The sequence below is a fragment of the Hyla sarda genome, unplaced genomic scaffold (assembly GCF_029499605.1).
Source record: "Hyla sarda isolate aHylSar1 unplaced genomic scaffold, aHylSar1.hap1 scaffold_172, whole genome shotgun sequence".
Lineage (NCBI taxonomy): Eukaryota > Metazoa > Chordata > Amphibia > Anura > Hylidae > Hyla > Hyla sarda.
The window spans coordinates 44,576-66,965 of record NW_026608360.1 but is presented as its reverse complement, the minus strand read 5'-3'; the positions used below and the strand labels follow the sequence as shown (position 1 = coordinate 66,965).

The 22,390-nt window shown below is 45.9% G+C and overlaps 4 non-coding genes and 2 pseudogenes across 4 annotated transcripts; all 6 read left to right on the top strand.

The window, feature by feature from the left end:
• Positions 1 to 1,483: 1,483 nt before the first annotated feature.
• LOC130312625 (U2 spliceosomal RNA) lies at positions 1,484 to 1,674 on the top strand. The gene has a single exon (XR_008860723.1). It is a non-coding gene; the product is annotated as a U2 spliceosomal RNA (small nuclear RNA).
• Positions 1,675 to 3,767: 2,093 nt separating this feature from the next.
• On the top strand, positions 3,768 to 3,958 carry LOC130312573 (U2 spliceosomal RNA). Its single transcript, XR_008860684.1, has one exon. It is a non-coding gene; the product is annotated as a U2 spliceosomal RNA (small nuclear RNA).
• A 2,075-nt stretch (positions 3,959 to 6,033) lies between these two features.
• LOC130312624 (U2 spliceosomal RNA) lies at positions 6,034 to 6,224 on the top strand. Its single transcript, XR_008860722.1, has one exon. It is a non-coding gene; the product is annotated as a U2 spliceosomal RNA (small nuclear RNA).
• Positions 6,225 to 13,166: 6,942 nt separating this feature from the next.
• Positions 13,167 to 13,347, top strand: LOC130312603 (U2 spliceosomal RNA; annotated as a pseudogene).
• Positions 13,348 to 18,286: 4,939 nt separating this feature from the next.
• On the top strand, positions 18,287 to 18,477 carry LOC130312623 (U2 spliceosomal RNA). Its single transcript, XR_008860721.1, has one exon. It is a non-coding gene; the product is annotated as a U2 spliceosomal RNA (small nuclear RNA).
• A 1,827-nt stretch (positions 18,478 to 20,304) lies between these two features.
• LOC130312608 (U2 spliceosomal RNA) lies at positions 20,305 to 20,456 on the top strand (annotated as a pseudogene).
• Positions 20,457 to 22,390: the final 1,934 nt, after the last annotated feature.

Genomic DNA, 22,390 nt, shown 5'->3' with positions numbered 1-22,390 from the left:
TCCCGCATCAATATAGACCAAAGTACAGAGGGTTAGGCTATGCTATTGTGCACCTACCTGATGCATCAGAAGGTGCGAGGCCCTTGCTAAATTCTGTGCACAGACTTTGAGATCTATACTTTAGACTGTATCTAAACCTGCTCCAACATGGACTGACATTCTGGCCTACTTTCAGCCGATGCGACTTGTCTGTCGCTGAACAGTCGCTTTTTATGTATTCAGCACCTATGTATAATGTTGTAAAAATGCTCTAGAAGCTAAAGTCGCAGAAATGTCACACATATTTGGCCTGCAACTTTCTGTGCGACAAATTCAGACAGGAAAAATCAGTATAAATCCTTAGAAAATTATCCCCCAGTGTCTCCATCTGCTGGCGGTATTGAATAAGCATTGCTGCACTGATGGGGTATGCATTAGACGAAAAAAAAGAAGAAAAAGAAGAATAATACGCCCAGAAAAGAGGCGAAAAGGAGAAAAACGTAAAAAAACGTGAAAAAAAAGTAAGAGGAAGAGAAGGGAAAAAAAGGTGGAAATGGGTTTAAAAGTGATTTCGGCGGAGAAATATATATATATATATATATATATATATATATATATATATATATATATACGCGCACACACACACATATATATAAACGTATTCTCCGTTGAGATATTGCAGCCGCTGCTGTGTCCAGGCCCAGGAGCCTTAGCACTGTGCTGTGATGTCACTCAATACCACTGACATCACTAGGTGTAAACAACATCTCTCCTTTGCTGTGTATGTGACTATGGAGCTGTTTGGTGATGTCGTCTATTATGGCCTTCATAGAAGCAACAGGAGATTGTTGCATCCATCTAGAACCCTCAGAACTACAGTGCTATGATGTCACTCACTTCCACAGGCCTTGCAGAGTGTAAACAACAACAACCCAGCTTTGTTGTGTATGTAACCATAGGGATTTGTGATGTCACCTAGAACCTTCACAGCAGCGACAGCTTTATGAGGAGCATCAGCACTGCTCTGCCTGAGCAGAACCATCACCGCCATAGGTTGTCAAATAACCCGGGTTTAACCCACACAGGTAAGTCCAATGGGGTGCAGGCATGTCCTCTATGCTTACAGCTTCCCGTGGGTGTTGGTTTGATACCGTTTGGGGACAGCCAAGGAGGCATCTGCAGGCAACAAAGGTAGGTGTGTGCTTGTGTGTGTGTTTCCTATGCAGATCCTAAGCCCAGTGTCACATGCAAGTAGGAGGAGTAAGAAGGGTTCCTGGCAAATCCGGGTTATGGATTGCATTTAAAAAGGCCCCGTGGGAGTGCAATGGGCCCCTGTCTTGCTGCTTAGCAATAATGGTATGGGTTTAGGTTCTGCTGTGTGTACTGGTGGTTGACTGCCCCCCAGCCCAGAGTGTGCATGGAAAATTGTCTGGCAGCCTCCCTGACAGCAAGCAGTGATAGTGCCCATGAAGGGCACCTTGTTGGGCCCGCCCCTTTCACGGTTATCGCTTCTCGGCCTTTTGGCTAAGATCAAGTGTAGTATCTGTTCTTATCAGTTTAATATCTGATACGTCCCCTATCTGGGGACCATATATTAAATGGATTTTTGAGAACGGGGGCCGATTTCGAAGCTTGCTTCCGTCGCCCTATGCATTGACCCGATATGGCAGTATCTTCGGGTACAGTGCACCACCCCCTTACAGGGTTAAAAAGAAAGATTCCTACTTTCATTGCTACCTGCTTGCTGGCTAGCCAGCTAGCCAGCCAGCCCTGTGGGCCTTGCTGCTGCTGCAGCCAAAAAACAAAAGGTGGTGCTGCTGCTGCTTCTGCTGCTTCTGCTTCTGCTTGTGTCTGGCCGCTGTTGGAGCGTCCAGGCACAGGACTTCTGCTGCTGCTGACTAAATGGCCTCCTTAATTGGATCATTTGAGTAGCCAGCACACCTGTGCAGGTAGGGCATGACATGATAGGCAGCTGCCTTGATAGCGGGTGGGTGCTGAATGTTCCTAATTGACAAAATAAGATTAATGCTTATGAAGAAATATAAAATCTCATCCCTTCCCCAATATCGCGCCACACCCCTACCCCTTAATTCCCTGGTTGAACTTGATGGACATATGTCTTTTTTCGACCGTACTAACTATGTAACTATGTAACATAACATGGGGGGGGGGGGGGTCTCCTGGCTGTTCACACAGGTGTGTCATTGCTGTACATTGACCATGCATTGCTTCTGTGGTATTGCAAAGGCAAAGACAAATGCTTCCAGCCATCCATTGCACTAATGGATTGGTCATCAGCTGGCTGTCTATGTCCCGCATCAATATAGACCAAAGTACAGAGGGTTAGGCTATGCTACTGTGCACCTACCTGATGCATCAGAAGGTGCGAGGCCCTTGCTAAATTCTGTGCACAGACTTTGAGATCTATACTTTAGACTGTATCTAAACCTGCTCCAACATGGACTGACATTCTGGCCTACTTTCAGCCGATGCGACTTGTCTGTCGCTGAACAGTCGCTTTTTATGTATTCAGCACCTATGTATAATGTTGTAAAAATGCTCTAGAAGCTAAAGTCGCAGAAATGTCACACATATTTGGCCTGCAACTTTCTGTGCGACAAATTCAGACAGGAAAAATCAGTATAAATCCTTAGAAAATTATCCCCCAGTGTCTCCATCTGCTGGCGGTATTGAATAAGCATTGCTGCACTGATGGGGTATGCATTAGACGAAAAAAAAGAAGAAAAAGAAGAATAATACGCCCAGAAAAGAGGCGAAAAGGAGAAAAACGTAAAAAAACGTGAAAAAAAAGTAAGAGGAAGAGAAGGGAAGAAAAGGTGGAAATGGGTTTAAAAGTGATTTCGGCGGAGAAATATATATATATATATATATATATATATATATATATATATATACGCGCACACACACACATATATATAAACGTATTCTCCGTTGAGATATTGCAGCCGCTGCTGTGTCCAGGCCCAGGAGCCTTAGCACTGTGCTGTGATGTCACTCAATACCACTGACATCACTAGGTGTAAACAACATCTCTCCTTTGCTGTGTATGTGACTATGGAGCTGTTTGGTGATGTCGTCTATTATGGCCTTCATAGAAGCAACAGGAGATTGTTGCATCCATCTAGAACCCTCAGAACTACAGTGCTATGATGTCACTCACTTCCACAGGCCTTGCAGAGTGTAAACAACAACAACCCAGCTTTGTTGTGTATGTAACCATAGGGATTTGTGATGTCACCTAGAACCTTCACAGCAGCGACAGCTTTATGAGGAGCATCAGCACTGCTCTGCCTGAGCAGAACCATCACCGCCATAGGTTGTCAAATAACCCGGGTTTAACCCACACAGGTAAGTCCAATGGGGTGCAGGCATGTCCTCTATGCTTACAGCTTCCCGTGGGTGTTGGTTTGATACCGTTTGGGGACAGCCAAGGAGGCATCTGCAGGCAACAAAGGTAGGTGTGTGCTTGTGTGTGTGTTTCCTATGCAGATCCTAAGCCCAGTGTCACATGCAAGTAGGAGGAGTAAGAAGGGTTCCTGGCAAATCCGGGTTATGGATTGCATTTAAAAAGGCCCCGTGGGAGTGCAATGGGCCCCTGTCTTGCTGCTTAGCAATAATGGTATGGGTTTAGGTTCTGCTGTGTGTACTGGTGGTTGACTGCCCCCCAGCCCAGAGTGTGCATGGAAAATTGTCTGGCAGCCTCCCTGACAGCAAGCAGTGATAGTGCCCATGAAGGGCACCTTGTTGGGCCCGCCCCTTTCACGGTTATCGCTTCTCGGCCTTTTGGCTAAGATCAAGTGTAGTATCTGTTCTTATCAGTTTAATATCTGATACGTCCCCTATCTGGGGACCATATATTAAATGGATTTTTGAGAACGGGGGCCGATTTCGAAGCTTTCTTCCGTCGCCCTATGCATTGACCCGATATGGCAGTATCTTCGGGTACAGTGCACCACCCCCTTACAGGGTTAAAAAGAAAGATTCCTACTTTCATTGCTACCTGCTTGCTGGCTAGCCAGCTAGCCAGCTAGCCAGCCCTGTGGGCCTTGCTGCTGCTGCAGCCAAAAAACAAAAGGTGGTGCTGCTGCTGCTTCTGCTGCTTCTGCTTCTGCTTGTGTCTGGCCGCTGTTGGAGCGTCCAGGCACAGGACTTCTGCTGCTGCTGACTAAATGGCCTCCTTAATTGGATCATTTGAGTAGCCAGCACACCTGTGCAGGTAGGGCATGACATGATAGGCAGCTGCCTTGATAGCGGGTGGGTGCTGAATGTTCCTAATTGACAAAATAAGATTAATGCTTATGAAGAAATATAAAATCTCATCCCTTCCCCAATATCGCGCCACACCCCTACCCCTTAATTCCCTGGTTGAACTTGATGGACATATGTCTTTTTTCGACCGTACTAACTATGTAACTATGTAACATAACATGGGGGGGGGGGGGTCTCCTGGCTGTTCACACAGGTGTGTCATTGCTGTACATTGACCATGCATTGCTTCTGTGGTATTGCAAAGGCAAAGACAAATGCTTCCAGCCATCCATTGCACTAATGGATTGGTCATCAGCTGGCTGTCTATGTCCCGCATCAATATAGACCAAAGTACAGAGGGTTAGGCTATGCTATTGTGCACCTACCTGATGCATCAGAAGGTGCGAGGCCCTTGCTAAATTCTGTGCACAGACTTTGAGATCTATACTTTAGACTGTATCTAAACCTGCTCCAACATGGACTGACATTCTGGCCTACTTTCAGCCGATGCGACTTGTCTGTCGCTGAACAGTCGCTTTTATGTATTCAGCACCTATGTATAATGTTGTAAAAATGCTCTAGAAGCTAAAGTCGCAGAAATGTCACACATATTTGGCCTGCAACTTTCTGTGCGACAAATTCAGACAGGAAAAATCAGTATAAATCCTTAGAAAATTATCCCCCAGTGTCTCCATCTGCTGGCGGTATTGAATAAGCATTGCTGCACTGATGGGGTATGCATTAGACGAAAAAAAAGAAGAAAAAGAAGAATAATACGCCCAGAAAAGAGGCGAAAAGGAGAAAAACGTAAAAAAACGTGAAAAAAAAGTAAGAGGAAGAGAAGGGAAAAAAAGGTGGAAATGGGTTTAAAAGTGATTTCGGCGGAGAAATATATATATATATATATATATACGCGCACACACACACATATATATAAACGTATTCTCCGTTGAGATATTGCAGCCGCTGCTGTGTCCAGGCCCAGGAGCCTTAGCACTGTGCTGTGATGTCACTCAATACCACTGACATCACTAGGTGTAAACAACATCTCTCCTTTGCTGTGTATGTGACTATGGAGCTGTTTGGTGATGTCGTCTATTATGGCCTTCATAGAAGCAACAGGAGATTGTTGCATCCATCTAGAACCCTCAGAACTACAGTGCTATGATGTCACTCACTTCCACAGGCCTTGCAGAGTGTAAACAACAACAACCCAGCTTTGTTGTGTATGTAACCATAGGGATTTGTGATGTCACCTAGAACCTTCACAGCAGCGACAGCTTTATGAGGAGCATCAGCACTGCTCTGCCTGAGCAGAACCATCACCGCCATAGGTTGTCAAATAACCCGGGTTTAACCCACACAGGTAAGTCCAATGGGGTGCAGGCATGTCCTCTATGCTTACAGCTTCCCGTGGGTGTTGGTTTGATACCGTTTGGGGACAGCCAAGGAGGCATCTGCAGGCAACAAAGGTAGGTGTGTGCTTGTGTGTGTGTTTCCTATGCAGATCCTAAGCCCAGTGTCACATGCAAGTAGGAGGAGTAAGAAGGGTTCCTGGCAAATCCGGGTTATGGATTGCATTTAAAAAGGCCCCGTGGGAGTGCAATGGGCCCCTGTCTTGCTGCTTAGCAATAATGGTATGGGTTTAGGTTCTGCTGTGTGTACTGGTGGTTGACTGCCCCCCAGCCCAGAGTGTGCATGGAAAATTGTCTGGCAGCCTCCCTGACAGCAAGCAGTGATAGTGCCCATGAAGGGCACCTTGTTGGGCCCGCCCCTTTCACGGTTATCGCTTCTCGGCCTTTTGGCTAAGATCAAGTGTAGTATCTGTTCTTATCAGTTTAATATCTGATACGTCCCCTATCTGGGGACCATATATTAAATGGATTTTTGAGAACGGGGGCCGATTTCGAAGCTTGCTTCCGTCGCCCTATGCATTGACCCGATATGGCAGTATCTTCGGGTACAGTGCACCACCCCCTTACAGGGTTAAAAAGAAAGATTCCTACTTTCATTGCTACCTGCTTGCTGGCTAGCCAGCTAGCCAGCCCTGTGGGCCTTGCTGCTGCTGCAGCCAAAAAACAAAAGGTGGTGCTGCTGCTGCTTCTGCTGCTTCTGCTTCTGCTTGTGTCTGGCCGCTGTTGGAGCGTCCAGGCACAGGACTTCTGCTGCTGCTGACTAAATGGCCTCCTTAATTGGATCATTTGAGTAGCCAGCACACCTGTGCAGGTAGGGCATGACATGATAGGCAGCTGCCTTGATAGCGGGTGGGTGCTGAATGTTCCTAATTGACAAAATAAGATTAATGCTTATGAAGAAATATAAAATCTCATCCCTTCCCCAATATCGCGCCACACCCCTACCCCTTAATTCCCTGGTTGAACTTGATGGACATATGTCTTTTTTCGACCGTACTAACTATGTAACTATGTAACATAACATGGGGGGGGGGGGGTCTCCTGGCTGTTCACACAGGTGTGTCATTGCTGTACATTGACCATGCATTGCTTCTGTGGTATTGCAAAGGCAAAGACAAATGCTTCCAGCCATCCATTGCACTAATGGATTGGTCATCAGCTGGCTGTCTATGTCCCGCATCAATATAGACCAAAGTACAGAGGGTTAGGCTATGCTATTGTGCACCTACCTGATGCATCAGAAGGTGCGAGGCCCTTGCTAAATTCTGTGCACAGACTTTGAGATCTATACTTTAGACTGTATCTAAACCTGCTCCAACATGGACTGACATTCTGGCCTACTTTCAGCCGATGCGACTTGTCTGTCGCTGAACAGTCGCTTTTTATGTATTCAGCACCTATGTATAATGTTGTAAAAATGCTCTAGAAGCTAAAGTCGCAGAAATGTCACACATATTTGGCCTGCAACTTTCTGTGCGACAAATTCAGACAGGAAAAATCAGTATAAATCCTTAGAAAATTATCCCCCAGTGTCTCCATCTGCTGGCGGTATTGAATAAGCATTGCTGCACTGATGGGGTATGCATTAGACGAAAAAAAAGAAGAAAAAGAAGAATAATACGCCCAGAAAAGAGGCGAAAAGGAGAAAAACGTAAAAAAACGTGAAAAAAAAGTAAGAGGAAGAGAAGGGAAAAAAAGGTGGAAATGGGTTTAAAAGTGATTTCGGCGGAGAAATATATATATATATATATATATACGCGCACACACACACATATATATAAACGTATTCTCCGTTGAGATATTGCAGCCGCTGCTGTGTCCAGGCCCAGGAGCCTTAGCACTGTGCTGTGATGTCACTCAATACCACTGACATCACTAGGTGTAAACAACATCTCTCCTTTGCTGTGTATGTGACTATGGAGCTGTTTGGTGATGTCGTCTATTATGGCCTTCATAGAAGCAACAGGAGATTGTTGCATCCATCTAGAACCCTCAGAACTACAGTGCTATGATGTCACTCACTTCCACAGGCCTTGCAGAGTGTAAACAACAACAACCCAGCTTTGTTGTGTATGTAACCATAGGGATTTGTGATGTCACCTAGAACCTTCACAGCAGCGACAGCTTTATGAGGAGCATCAGCACTGCTCTGCCTGAGCAGAACCATCACCGCCATAGGTTGTCAAATAACCCGGGTTTAACCCACACAGGTAAGTCCAATGGGGTGCAGGCATGTCCTCTATGCTTACAGCTTCCCGTGGGTGTTGGTTTGATACCGTTTGGGGACAGCCAAGGAGGCATCTGCAGGCAACAAAGGTAGGTGTGTGCTTGTGTGTGTGTTTCCTATGCAGATCCTAAGCCCAGTGTCACATGCAAGTAGGAGGAGTAAGAAGGGTTCCTGGCAAATCCGGGTTATGGATTGCATTTAAAAAGGCCCCGTGGGAGTGCAATGGGCCCCTGTCTTGCTGCTTAGCAATAATGGTATGGGTTTAGGTTCTGCTGTGTGTACTGGTGGTTGACTGCCCCCCAGCCCAGAGTGTGCATGGATAATTGTCTGGCAGCCTCCCTGACAGCAAGCAGTGATAGTGCCCATGAAGGGCACCTTGTTGGGCCCGCCCCTTTCACGGTTATCGCTTCTCGGCCTTTTGGCTAAGATCGGGGTTTATTGCCTCGGTCGGCGCTGAGGGTGCGAGTGAACTGCGCCGCGACTAGCTGCGTAGGTGATCAAGACTGTGGTACTCGTTACCGACAGATTTGGAAAGATGGCTGGATCCAACATGTCTGCAGTGGAGAAGACCGTACGCATCAAGGTGCTAACCACGGATCGTCTAAGAAACAGCATTGAATACATCGGCCATACCATTGTGGAGCGACTGGCAGGATTTTCCTTGAGCGACCTCTTTTGTGTCCAGGAGAACAAGCGCCAAGGTATTTATGACGTGTCCTTCTTATATGATGCTGACTGCCAGAACTTTTATGAGTGCTTAAAACGGAACAGTGGAAGTGAGGTTTTGCGGGATGTGTCCTTTTATCCCCTTTTTGAAATGGGGACAAAGACTTTGTTTATCCACATGTACAATCCGTTTGTTGATGTCTCTATGATTAAGAACTTCTTGAGCATCTATTGTGAGTCTATTGCTGGTGGTACTAAGCAGACAAGCAGCATTGGTGTATTTAATGGCACGTATAAGTTCTTTGTGAAGTTGCGGCTTGATGGAGATTGCATTGGAGGCGTTAAGCACCCTCCGGCGAACTTTACCATTGCTGGTTTCAGAGGTTATCTCTATTACTACGGACAGCCATCTTTCTGTAGAAATTGTCTATTGTTTGGACATGTGAAGGAGGCCTGCCCTGGCAGTAAGAAATGCAGGAACTGTAAGCAACCGGGGCATGAGGCGGGTGCATGTCCACACCCGAGGACCTGTGACCTATGTGGGGAAGCTGGCCATGTGTACAAGAACTGTCCAGTGTTGAAGAGGAGGGAGGAGGAGAGGAGAATGGAAGAGGAAATGGTGGAGAGGAGGAGGGCAGCTGCAGCTGCGGCTGCAGTGGTTCCTGCAAGAGAGAGCGTTATTATTGGAGAGGTACAGAGTCCTGTGGTGGTAGAGGAGCAAGTGAAGGTGGTGGAGGAGCAAGTGGTGGTGGAGGAGGAGCAAATGGCGGTGCAAGTGGAAGAAGGGGAGATTGAGGATGCTCCCAGTCCCCCGGCTGAGGAGTCGCCGCAAATTGAAGAGTGGTCTTCTTCTGAGGGTGAAGACCGTGAGGAGAGACATAGAGAGAGAGAGGATGACTTTGATCTTTTTCGTCCCCCCAAGAAGACGGCCAGGAAGCTTTCTGGTGGACAGATGGAGTCGACGCTGGTGGCTACGGACAATCGGTATCAACCGCTATCTGAGAGCGACATGGATGCGTGCTCTGCGGGAGAAGCTTCTCCCACACCGCTGAGGAAAGCTACCTAAATAACTTTCTTCTTTTCTGTCAAATTCTTCCTTAGGGTTGTTAAGATGGTGGTATGTCTTTTTTAGTCGGTTCTATAAACGTTAGAGTCTTTAGAAGTAAAGTCAGAAGGACAGTAATTTTGGAGGACTTGGCAGGGAAAAAAGCGGACATTATTTGTTTGCAGGAATGTGGGCTAAATGATATTCCGGGGAAGGGAGAATGGGCTTATGGTCCTGCTGTTTGGTCGGTGTCTGGGCATAATAGGAATGATGGGGTAGGGGTGCTTTTTAAGAGCTTTAAGTTTGAAGTTTGTAGTTATGTGGTAATAGAGGAGGGGAGGTGTATCATGGTGGAGGTTAAGGTGCAGGGGGTTAAATTTAGGTTGATAAATGTGTATGCGCCGGTAAGGAGGGAGGAGCGGGTGGGGTTGTTGGAGGTAATTAAGAGGTTTCTGCCGGGTAAAATACCTTTGGTGTGGGTGGGGGATTTCAATTGTGAAATTGAGGGGAATGTGGATGTATCTGGGAATATTCTTAAAAGTATGGTGTGTGACTTTAAGTTAAAGGATGTGGCTGAAGCGTGTGGAGTGTGTCCTTTGTTAGATACATATTATTCTGATAGTGGAAGTCATAGTTCCAGACTTGATATGTGTTTTGTGTCTAAGGGTGTGTTATGTAAGAATTATATGCAAGAAAAAGTAGGATATTCAGATCATGAGTATGTGTGTTGTGAGTTAGTATTGGATGCAGATTGTGTGAGTGGGAGGGGTGTATGGAAATTAAATGTTAAATTGTTGGAAGTGGAAGGAGTGTATGATAGATATGTTAATAAGTATAGGGGTTGGTGTAAGAAAAAGAATGATTTTCCTGATATATTGTGTTGGTGGGAATGGGTTAAGGGTCAAACAAAAGTTTTCTTTAAAAGAGAGGGATATAAGCGGAATGCTGGGAGGAAGAAGAAGTATGAATGGTTGAATAAAAGATTGGTGTTTCTCAATAAGTTAAAGAAGTATGGCTGGAGTGTGGGTGAGCAGATTGAGGTTGTGAAGAGTGATCTAAAAAATTGGTTGAATGAGAAAGGTAAAGAGTTGATGTATCAAGCAAAACTTGATAAGTTAGAGAAAGATGAGAAATGTTCGAGATATTTCTTTAAAAAAGTTATTGGGAAGAGAGAGGATATGGTAAGAGTGTATGATGATGATGGCTGTCTGGTTAAAGGTAAAGCTGTGTTGGGAGTGGTTAAAAATTTTTATGAAGAGTTGTATGCGGTAAAAGATTGTGAAGAGGACTTGCAGGATGAAGTGTTGAGAGTGCTTGATAAGAGGGTGGATGGTAGTGAATATGGGACTCTGATGAGAGAGATTGGAGAGGAGGAAGTGAAGAGGACTGTGGATAGTATGTCAAGAAATAAAACGCCTGGAGAGGATGGGTTGCCTGTTGAATTTTATGCTTGGATTTGGGATGTTGTGAAGGATGATTTGGTGGAAGTGTATAGGTATATGTGGAGGAATGAGAGAATGGTGGAAAGTATGAAGAGTGGAGTGGTTGTGTTGATTTATAAGAAAGGTGATGTGAATGATGTGAGGAATTGGAGGCCGATAACTTTGTTGAATGTAGATTATAAGGTGTTTGCTAAAATAATTACAAATAGGATGAGAGATGTGGTTGAGCAGGTGATTGGAGAAGAACAAGTGTGTGGAGTGCCTGGGAGAAGAATAAATGAAAATTTGTGTTTGTTGAGAGATTTGTTATGGGATAGTATGAGTAGGAAACAGGAGGTTAGAGTGATGTCGATAGATTTTGAAAAGGCGTTTGATCGTCTGTCACATAGGTTTTTGTTTAGAGTATTAGTGAGAATGGGATTCCCGGGTGATTTTGTAAATGTTGTAAGGATGCTGTATGATGGAGTATATAGTAAGGTTTTGATAAATGGTTGGATGTCTGAGAAGGTGAAAGTATGTTCTGGTGTAAGGCAGGGTTGTCCGTTGTCCCCTATGGCTTTTATATGTGCTATGGAGCCATTATTAGAGATGTTGCGGCGGGATAAGTGTGTTAGAGGTTTAAAAATTCCAGGGAGTGGTGGGAGAGAAGTCAAAGTTTTGGCCTACATGGATGATGTGTGTATTTTGGGAGAGTCTGTGGCTGTTATGAGAAGGGCAAAGTTACTAGTTGGATTGTTTTGTGGAGCGTCTGGGTTTAAGGTGAATTGGGACAAAAGTGAGTATAAATGTTTTGGTAGTATGCAAGGAAGTGAGGATGTGGGTATGAAGAATATTGAAGGTGGTATTCAGGTTTTAGGTGTTAAAATGGATGAAAGATTGGATGGGAGAGAAAGTTGGGATGATGTAGAGAAGAGAGTGTCCAAAAAATTGAGTCTTTGGAGGTTGAGAGATTTGTCTATGGTTGGGAAAGTGCTGGTTGTGAAAAGTGTAATATTGCCTATTTTATTGTATGTGGCAATAGTGTTTCCGCCAAGTTATATGGTTTTAAGGAAGTTAAAAAGAATTTTGTTTGTGTTTTTTTGGGGTACAAAAGTGGAAAGAGTGAGGAGAGAAGTTGTGATGAAGGATGGTAGTAAGGGTGGAATGGGATTTCCAAATCTAGATGTGTATTTGGGAGTGAATGTGGTGTTTGCGGTTAGAAGGATGATGAGAGGAGAAAAGAATTTTGCATGTATGTTGAGATATTTAGGTGGGCGTGTGTTATGCAAATTAGGTTGGCTGGAGAGAGATCTGAGAGTGCCTTATGCGTTTGTGTGCCCGAGTTGGTATTTGTATGTGGAAAAGTTTTTGGAGAGTTACAGGTTGATTGGTGTGAGAAAAGAGTTGTTTGAAAGTAAGAAGAATGTGTTTGGGTATGTCGCCGCAAGTGAGGTGGAGTGTCCGATTAATATGGTAAGAGGCCAGGATGTGTCTAAGGTGTGGAAGAGTTTAATGACAGATGGAATATCAAATAGACAGAGAGAGATAGAATGGCAGTGTTTGCATGGAGCCTTACCAGTAAGAGAGTTCCAAAGGAATAGAGGTATAGGAAGGAGTGAAATATGTCCGAGGGAAGATTGTAGTGGGGTTGAAAGTGTGATGCATGTGATTTGGAATTGTGACATGGCTCAGAATGTATGGAGAGGGATAGGTCCGTTGTGTAAGGAGTTGACTGGGATAAATAGGTTGTCATATGAGGTTGTGATGTTTGGTCTTAGTATGATTGGAAGAAAGAATGAAAGGGTGTTGTTTGTGTTGTTGGCGATTGTGAAGGAAGTCTTGTGGGATGTTAGAAATTTATATGTGTTTAAGAGAAAAGATGTGACTGTGGAAGGAAGTTTAAGAATGATTCTGGATAGGTTGTACACCGTTTATTTACGTGATAAAAAGAAATTAGGTGAAATAGATGCAGAGGGGATATGGAAATTTTTGAAGTGGAGACATGTTGTAAGGGTGTAATGGTGATGGTATTTGAATTTGTTTTGAATTTGCTTTGAACAAATAAAGAATGACCTAATGATGAGTTAGACATCACCATGAGTCAAAAATGATGCGTTATCTAAGTGGTGTTTAGTCTAAACCTGAAGGTTTAAAAAAAAAAAAAAAAAAAAATCTGTTCTTATCAGTTTAATATCTGATACGTCCCCTATCTGGGGACCATATATTAAATGGATTTTTGAGAACGGGGGCCGATTTCGAAGCTTGCTTCCGTCGCCCTATGCATTGACCCGATATGGCAGTATCTTCGGGTACAGTGCACCACCCCCTTACAGGGTTAAAAAGAAAGATTCCTACTTTCATTGCTACCTGCTTGCTGGCTAGCCAGCTAGCCAGCCCTGTGGGCCTTGCTGCTGCTGCAGCCAAAAAACAAAAGGTGGTGCTGCTGCTGCTTCTGCTGCTTCTGCTTCTGCTTGTGTCTGGCCGCTGTTGGAGCGTCCAGGCACAGGACTTCTGCTGCTGCTGACTAAATGGCCTCCTTAATTGGATCATTTGAGTAGCCAGCACACCTGTGCAGGTAGGGCATGACATGATAGGCAGCTGCCTTGATAGCGGGTGGGTGCTGAATGTTCCTAATTGACAAAATAAGATTAATGCTTATGAAGAAATATAAAATCTCATCCCTTCCCCAATATCGCGCCACACCCCTACCCCTTAATTCCCTGGTTGAACTTGATGGACATATGTCTTTTTTCGACCGTACTAACTATGTAACTATGTAACATAACATGGGGGGGGGGGGGGGGTCTCCTGGCTGTTCACACAGGTGTGTCATTGCTGTACATTGACCATGCATTGCTTCTGTGGTATTGCAAAGGCAAAGACAAATGCTTCCAGCCATCCATTGCACTAATGGATTGGTCATCAGCTGGCTGTCTATGTCCCGCATCAATATAGACCAAAGTACAGAGGGTTAGGCTATGCTATTGTGCACCTACCTGATGCATCAGAAGGTGCGAGGCCCTTGCTAAATTCTGTGCACAGACTTTGAGATCTATACTTTAGACTGTATCTAAACCTGCTCCAACATGGACTGACATTCTGGCCTACTTTCAGCCGATGCGACTTGTCTGTCGCTGAACAGTCGCTTTTTATGTATTCAGCACCTATGTATAATGTTGTAAAAATGCTCTAGAAGCTAAAGTCGCAGAAATGTCACACATATTTGGCCTGCAACTTTCTGTGCGACAAATTCAGACAGGAAAAATCAGTATAAATCCTTAGAAAATTATCCCCCAGTGTCTGGCATCTCTTCTTTGAATGAAAGATTGTGTTCATGGATTGACACCTTACTTCAACCCCTTGTTGTCACCATGCCTGGTTTTTTGAGGGACACTAAACATGTACTGGCCGCTTTTAGTCAAATTGAATGGGGATCTAATTTTTCATGGGTCACGGCAGATGTCTCTGCATTATATTCAGTTATTCCCCATGACAAAGCAGTCACTGCATTAACATGGTTTCTGTCTACATACTCACAATACCCCAGTCACCTCCAGGAATACATTGTCATATGTGTCGAATTTTTACTTTCTCATAATTATTTCATGTTTGACGATGTATACTACCTGCAGGTCACCGGAGCTGCTATGGGGGCGAAATTCTCCCCTTCTCTCGCCAACATATATATGTGTTGGTGGGAGAAGGGGATTCTTTTCGCCCCCAACAATCCTTTTTTTAATTGCATTCGGTGGTATGGCCGCTACATTGATGACCTCCTGTTTATCTGGGGGTCCGATGTGGCGGCAGATGACACCTTCACTCAATTCTTGAATGACAATCAGATAGGACTTAAATTTACAGTCTCCTTTAGTACAAGCACCATTTCCTTTTTGGATCTTTACCTGAAGGGCGATCATGTCTCTAAATCCATTGTTACCACCACATTTCGTAAAGAATCAGCATCTAACACGATTTTGCATTCCTCATCTTGCCATCCCCCCCACGTGATCCGCAATCTTCCCGTGGGGGAGATGATAAGAGCTAGAAGAAATTGCTCTTCATTGGAGCTCTTTCACAGGGAGGCGGACATTATTGAGGCACGTCTTAGATGCAGAGGTTATCCAAAATGGAGCATAGAGAGAGCGAGGCAAATTGCACTAAACAAAAATCGTTCCCAATTAATTTCCTCTGCCCCTATAGTACATAACAATCCAGAGTCTAGTAGCACAGTTATACCGGAAAATTCACCACAGCAATTACAAAAAAGCAAAAAGCCAGTCATGTTTGTCACCCAATACAGCAGTGATTATAATACCATCTGTCGCCTAGTCCACAAATATATACCTATTATTACAGGTGATCCATTATACAGTTCCATTATGGACTCAGGCTACAGATGTGTCTCTAGAAAAGCTCCCACCTTGGGACAAAAATTATCCCCGAGTCTTTTCACAAGCACCAGGCCCACTGCACAAACATGGCTTACCACCAAGGGCTCATACAAATGTGGACATAAAATATGCATTTGTTGTAAATTCATGCACAGTGTTGTAGAATTTAGTTCTTATTCCACTGGAAAAAAATATAAAATACAACAATATATAAATTGCAATACTATGCATGTCATTTACATGTTCTCCTGTACTATCTGCAAACTCCAATATGTTGGATGCACCTCCAATTCCCTCAAAACTAGGACCAGGAAGCACATCTCAGACATTGCCCATTTTAACTCCCGACACACATCAATGGTATCCCAGCACTGTGCTCGAGTACACCAGGGAGATTATTCTTCCATGATCTTATGCGGAATTGAAAAAGTTATTCCACCTAAAAGAGGGGGTGATTTCAGACAAAAATTGTTAGACCGCGAGGTCTATTGGATTATGGAATTAGACTGTAGATTTCCCAAGGGCCTTAACCGTAGACAGGATGTGATTTTACATTACTAATATTTAAATAAATTTTTCATTATGAATATGCAATTGAAACTATTTATGACATCCATGTCCACGATTACGACCCCATGTCTCTCAATGCCTCTCCTTTCTAATGGTTTTATGGTTATTGTAATTCACATCTGTATACTTTTGTATATACTACATATGCCCATACAATATATTTGGAAATTTATACCTTCTGTTATATTTGTATATTAGAGAAATTTACATACCTGTAACCAGTTTGGGCCATTTCTATATATCTATTATTATATTAATTTTTATATAGCTATATCTCAAAAAATGTTTGTTGTCAGTATTTTAAACTGTGTTTATTTCTATATGTATACACATGTCTTTGTATTTCTACTACGGGATCTGGTGGGCGTGATTACACCAGGTGTTCACCTGGGTGTTCCCCTCCACCACTTCCCATAAAAGAATGGCCATTTCTTTTGTATCTTTGTATGAATAAGGCTGTTTTTTCCGGCTGAAACGCGTTACCTTGTGTCCTGCTGTCCTATGGCTTGAATCTACAATAAATTTTGGCTTTTATTGCACGTTATCCTGCGCTGGACCATCTATTTCTTCATTGCTATCCTGGTGTTGGTTCACACGGTGCCGTGCGACAGGCGTCTGGCTGAAAGGGTGAGCTGAGTAATCCTATACTCTTCAACTATGTAACTATGTAACATAACATGGGGGGGGGGGGTCTCCTGGCTGTTCACACAGGTGTGTCATTGCTGTACATTGACCATGCATTGCTTCTGTGGTATTGCAAAGGCAAAGACAAATGCTTCCAGCCATCCATTGCACTAATGGATTGGTCATCAGCTGGCTGTCTATGTCCCGCATCAATATAGACCAAAGTACAGAGGGTTAGGCTATGCTATTGTGCACCTACCTGATGCATCAGAAGGTGCGAGGCCCTTGCTAAATTCTGTGCACAGACTTTGAGATCTATACTTTAGACTGTATCTAAACCTGCTCCAACATGGACTGACATTCTGGCCTACTTTCAGCCGATGCGACTTGTCTGTCGCTGAACAGTCGCTTTTTATGTATTCAGCACCTATGTATAATGTTGTAAAAATGCTCTAGAAGCTAAAGTCGCAGAAATGTCACACATATTTGGCCTGCAACTTTCTGTGCGACAAATTCAGACAGGAAAAATCAGTATAAATCCTTAGAAAATTATCCCCCAGTGTCTCCATCTGCTGGTGGTATTGAATAAGCATTGCTGCACTGATGGGGTATGCATTAGACGAAAAAAAAGAAGAAAAAGAAGAATAATACGCCCAGAAAAGAGGCGAAAAGGAGAAAAACGTAAAAAAATGTGAAAAAAAAGTAAGAGGAAGAGAAGGGAAAAAAAGTTCGAAATGGGTTTAAAAGTGATTTCGGCGGAGAAATATATATATATATATATATATATATATATATATATATATATACGCGCACACACACACATATATATAAACGTATTCTCCGTTGAGATATTGCAGCCGCTGCTGTGTCCAGGCCCAGGAGCCTTAGCACTGTGCTGTGATGTCACTCAATACCACTGACATCAATAGGTGTAAACAACATCTCTCCTTTGCTGTGTATGTGACTATGGAGCTGTTTGGTGATGTCGTCTATTATGGCCTTCATAGAAGCAACAGGAGATTGTTGCATCCATCTAGAACCCTCAGAACTACAGTGCTATGATGTCACTCACTTCCACAGGCCTTGCAGAGTGTAAACAACAACAACCCAGCTTTGTTGTGTATGTAACCATAGGGATTTGTGATGTCACCTAGAACCTTCACAGCAGCGACAGCTTTATGAGGAGCATCAGCACTGCTCTGCCTGAGCAGAACCATCACCGCCATAGGTTGTCAAATAACCCGGGTTTAACCCACACAGGTAAGTCCAATGGGGTGCAGGCATGTCCTCTATGCTTACAGCTTCCCGTGGGTGTTGGTTTGATACCGTTTGGGGACAGCCAAGGAGGCATCTGCAGGCAACAAAGGTAGGTGTGTGCTTGTGTGTGTGTTTCCTATGCAGATCCTAAGCCCAGTGTCACATGCAAGTAGGAGGAGTAAGAAGGGTTCCTGGCAAATCCGGGTTATGGATTGCATTTAAAAAGGCCCCGTGGGAGTGCAATGGGCCCCTGTCTTGCTGCTTAGCAATAATGGTATGGGTTTAGGTTCTGCTGTGTGTACTGGTGGTTGACTGCCCCCCAGCCCAGAGTGTGCATGGAAAATTGTCTGGCAGCCTCCCTGACAGCAAGCAGTGATAGTGCCCATGAAGGGCACCTTGTTGGGCCCGCCCCTTTCACGGTTATCGCTTCTCGGCCTTTTGGCTAAGATCAAGTGTAGTATCTGTTCTTATCAGTTTAATATCTGATACGTCCCCTATCTGGGGACCATATATTAAATGGATTTTTGAGAACGGGGGCCGATTTCGAAGCTTGCTTCCGTCGCCCTATGCATTGACCCGATATGGCAGTATCTTCGGGTACAGTGCACCACCCCCTTACAGGGTTAAAAAGAAAGATTCCTACTTTCATTGCTACCTGCTTGCTGGCTAGCCAGCTAGCCAGCCCTGTGGGCCTTGCTGCTGCTGCAGCCAAAAAACAAAAGGTGGTGCTGCTGCTGCTTCTGCTGCTTCTGCTTGTGTCTGGCCGCTGTTGGAGCGTCCAGGCACAGGACTTCTGCTGCTGCTGACTAAATGGCCTCCTTAATTGGATCATTTGAGTAGCCAGCACACCTGTGCAGGTAGGGCATGACATGATAGGCAGCTGCCTTGATAGCGGGTGGGTGCTGAATGTTCCTAATTGACAAAATAAGATTAATGCTTATGAAGAAATATAAAATCTCATCCCTTCCCCAATATCGCGCCACACCCCTACCCCTTAATTCCCTGGTTGAACTTGATGGACATATGTCTTTTTTCGACCGTACTAACTATGTAACTATGTAACATAACATGGGGGGGGGGGGGGTCTCCTGGCTGTTCACACAGGTGTGTCATTGCTGTACATTGACCATGCATTGCTTCTGTGGTATTGCAAAGGCAAAGACAAATGCTTCCAGCCATCCATTGCACTAATGGATTGGTCATCAGCTGGCTGTCTATGTCCCGCATCAATATAGACCAAAGTACAGAGGGTTAGGCTATGCTATTGTGCACCTACCTGATGCATCAGAAGGTGCGAGGCCCTTGCTAAATTCTGTGCACAGACTTTGAGATCTATACTTTAGACTGTATCTAAACCTGCTCCAACATGGACTGACATTCTGGCCTACTTTCAGCCGATGCGACTTGTCTGTGAAGAATAATACGCCCAGAAAAGAGGCGAAAAGGAGAAAAACGTAAAAAAACGTGAAAAAAAAGTAAGAGGAAGAGAAGGGAAAAAAAGGTGGAAATGGGTTTAAAAGTGATTTCGGCGGAGAAATATATATATATATATATATATGTATATATACGCGCACACACACACATATATATAAACGTATTCTCCGTTGAGATATTGCAGCCGCTGCTGTGTCCAGGCCCAGGAGCCTTAGCACTGTGCTGTGATGTCACTCAATACCACTGACATCACTAGGTGTAAACAACATCTCTCCTTTGCTGTGTATGTGACTATGGAGCTGTTTGGTGATGTCGTCTATTATGGCCTTCATAGAAGCAACAGGAGATTGTTGCATCCATCTAGAACCCTCAGAACTACAGTGCTATGATGTCACTCACTTCCACAGGCCTTGCAGAGTGTAAACAACAACAACCCAGCTTTGTTGTGTATGTAACCATAGGGATTTGTGATGTCACCTAGAACCTTCACAGCAGCGACAGCTTTATGAGGAGCATCAGCACTGCTCTGCCTGAGCAGAACCATCACCGCCATAGGTTGTCAAATAACCCGGGTTTAACCCACACAGGTAAGTCCAATGGGGTGCAGGCATGTCCTCTATGCTTACAGCTTCCCGTGGGTGTTGGTTTGATACCGTTTGGGGACAGCCAAGGAGGCATCTGCAGGCAACAAAGGTAGGTGTGTGCTTGTGTGTGTGTTTCCTATGCAGATCCTAAGCCCAGTGTCACATGCAAGTAGGAGGAGTAAGAAGGGTTCCTGGCAAATCCGGGTTATGGATTGCATTTAAAAAGGCCCCGTGGGAGTGCAATGGGCCCCTGTCTTGCTGCTTAGCAATAATGGTATGGGTTTAGGTTCTGCTGTGTGTACTGGTGGTTGACTGCCCCCCAGCCCAGAGTGTGCATGGAAAATTGTCTGGCAGCCTCCCTGACAGCAAGCAGTGATAGTGCCCATGAAGGGCACCTTCTTGGGCCCGCCCCTTTCACGGTTATTGCTTCTCGGCCTTTTGGCTAAGATCAAGTGTAGTATCTGTTCTTATCAGTTTATACTGACCTGGCAGGGGAGATACCATGATCGCTACGGTCTGAAGAACTCCAAGCATTGTGGTAGAGATTTTGCGTAGTACGATTGCAGTACTTTTCGTTCTTATTAGAACCGCATTTCTCTAGAGCATACCACCTGAAGATCGTCTCCTGCCTGCCTCGGAACATCTGAAGAAGGAGAAGATCTTGAAGACTGCAGCTCCGGAAGAAGCCGACGAAGAACCTGGAAGAAGGGAATCGGCGGTGAATTCCGGAACAGCGGCGAAGAGGAAGGCGGCGCAGAATCTTTTCGAAGAAACTCGCTGCCTCTGGAGAAGGATTTGCATAGCTCCTCCCACCGGGACCGGATCTGCATAGCTCCTCCCACCCGGGAAAGAAGACTTTGCGAAGCCTCTCTCCACAAGCAAGCAAGGAAGCGGAAAAGAGCCTGCTGGAAGAAGCCATGGCCTCAACCAGCAAGTCCACCCAGGAGGCTGCAGGGCAAGGCCTGGAGGTCCAGCCCCAACCACAGCAAGCTTCAACCTCCACCACGGCAAGGCAGAAGGGCGGCAGAATTCCTAACCTGGAAGCTCCAACCCTGGAGCCCTGGATGAGGCAGACTGTTGCCTTGAAGCTCAAGCCCGTGGACGGAAGGGTGCCGGACATGTCCCACGACGTGTTCTGCAAGAAGATGCTGGCGGATCAAGGCTTCCCCACGGCTGACACCCTGGGAATAGCAACCTTCTTTTCGGGAATCTTCTACATCACCTTTGCCACCATTGGGACCTGTAGAAGATACTGGGAGGTGGTGAAAGCGGCGAGTCCCGAATCCCCTTTCTCTCGCTTTGTGGGCAACTGCCTTATTCAAAGAGAGGAGAGGCGGGTGACGGTCTCAATGCGGAACCCACACACCCCAGGCACGGACATCTCGACCTTCCTGAAGCGCTTCTGCACCGTGGTGAGGGAGCCCACCCGCATCCTGAACTCACTCGGATACTGGACCTGCAAGTGGTCTGTGGTCGTCAGACTCAACAAGAACCCTGCTTCTCCAGACGGACTACAGCACCTGCCAACGACATTTTCCTTGGGCAACTCCACAGGACTTATCTTCTACCCGGACATGCCGCAGACCTGCAGGAGATGTGGCAAGATGGGCCACGAGGGCAAGGACTGTACGGAGGATGCCTGCAGGTATTGCCGTGTGACAGGTCACACGACCAAGGACTGCCCCAAGAGCAAGACCTGCAACCTCTGCGGACTGGCAGCCCACAGCTACAAGGACTGCCCCCAGAGGGAGAGAACATGGGCATCTGTGGCAGCGAGAGCACCGAAGCCAGCCCCAGCTCCGGAGCCAACACCACGGATGGCCAAGCCGACCAAGGAGGGTAAGAAGGCGAAAGCCACCACCCCTGCCCCGTCCCGCCCCTCCCCTGCCCCTCCCGCCCCATCCCCTGCCCCTCCCGCCCCATCTCCTGCCCCATCCCGCCCCACCCCTGCCCCATCCCGTCCCACCCCTGCCCCATCCCGTCCCACCCCTGCCCCATCCCGTCCCACCCCTGCCCCTCCTGCCCCATCCCGCCCCACCCCTGCCCCCCGTACCCCACCCCGGCCCACCCCTGCCCCGTCCTCCCCTGCCCGGCCCACCCCTGCCCCGTCCTCCCCTGCCCGGCCCACCCCTGCCCCGTCCTCCCCTGCCCGGGCACTCTCTCCTGCCCCCCGCCCCACCCAGCCTCCTTTCTCTCCTGGCCCAGCAGCACCTAACCCCCCTCCAGCTGCTGGCACCCGCCCTTCGGAGGACTTTCCTGTTCTTCCTCCCCCAGGTACCATACAGAGGAAGAGGAAAGGAAGGGACAACGTATCAGAAGAGTCCCACAAAAGAAAGATAATCGAGACCTGCGAGACCCCTCAAGCTTCAGATGAGGAGGAGGAGATGGAGCAGGTCTGCGAGAGCCTTGAGGCTTCAGAAGGAGAGGAGGTGATGGAGCAGGCCCAAGTGGAGCAGGTCCAAGCAGAGCCAGTCCAAGCTCAATCTATGGAGGAGCTGCTGCAGGACC